The sequence below is a fragment of the Brachyhypopomus gauderio genome, chromosome 18 (assembly GCF_052324685.1).
Source record: "Brachyhypopomus gauderio isolate BG-103 chromosome 18, BGAUD_0.2, whole genome shotgun sequence".
NCBI lineage: Eukaryota > Metazoa > Chordata > Actinopteri > Gymnotiformes > Hypopomidae > Brachyhypopomus > Brachyhypopomus gauderio.
In genome coordinates this window covers 7,945,001-7,945,822 of record NC_135228.1, presented here as the reverse complement: position 1 = coordinate 7,945,822, position 822 = coordinate 7,945,001, and the positions used below count along the sequence as shown (strand labels likewise).

The 822-nt window shown below is 36.7% G+C and overlaps 1 protein-coding gene across 1 annotated transcript in view; it reads left to right on the top strand.

Annotated features, from left to right (window-relative positions):
- egfl7 (EGF-like-domain, multiple 7) overlaps positions 1 to 328 on the top strand; it is a 13,152-nt gene extending 12,824 nt beyond the window's left edge. The window contains exon 9 of the mRNA XM_076980270.1: positions 1 to 328. This exon is cut by the window's left edge and continues 167 nt beyond it. The gene's annotated coding sequence lies outside the window, so the exon portion shown is untranslated.
- Positions 329 to 822: the final 494 nt, after the last annotated feature.

Below are 822 nucleotides of genomic sequence, written 5' to 3'. Positions count from 1 at the left end.
GCCCTGGGAGCTGGTTAGTGGCATTACACCCACCATGAAACTGCTACAAAGACCAAATCCTCATGACATCAGACTCTTGCGTCGTTTCTCAAGTTTTCTTATATGCTTTTGCTATGTGTGGTCTCTTGTGTTTCTTATATGGCATCTCTGTAATTACTCTTAGGAGTCTTCTTATACCGAGTCTCTGTAATTATATTTATAAAGTGTCGCTTGTATATAGAGTCAGCACTGGTGACTTCCATGGCAGTATAACTGTGTTTGCCCTGTTTGCATTATATTGTAATATTTGCTTACTGTAATAAAACATTTTTTATAGTAAAACTGATTTGTGGTGTTTTGGGTGTAGTGCGTACGCCCATATTAGCTCAGGACAGACTCAGATAAACTAGGAGAGTGAAAAGGCAGGGATACATGAGTGGAGAAAGGCCCATATTCCCATAGGATACAGGGACATGTATTTGTTTACATTTATTTTAGTGTTTACTTATTTTTTCATTCTTTAGGCATGTATCTGAAATATTGTTTAATATTGTCACGTATCCTCTGCGCTGTGTAGAGCGTTTTGATACGTTAAGATACATTTGATCAACGTCTTCCAGGAACAAACAAAAAGAGCAAACAAAGAAAATAAATACTAAATTCAGAGTTGCAGTTACTCAAGTTGAAAGTGCCTTAACAAAAAAAATGTAATCAGCGACAATGTAATTTAACTGAAAGTCCAGGGAAATGGTGAACTTTCGAAAGACAATTATTAAAGCAAGGCTGCCACACATACTTCCACCTTCATCAGTGATTAGGTGCCTAACTCATTAAAACTCTACA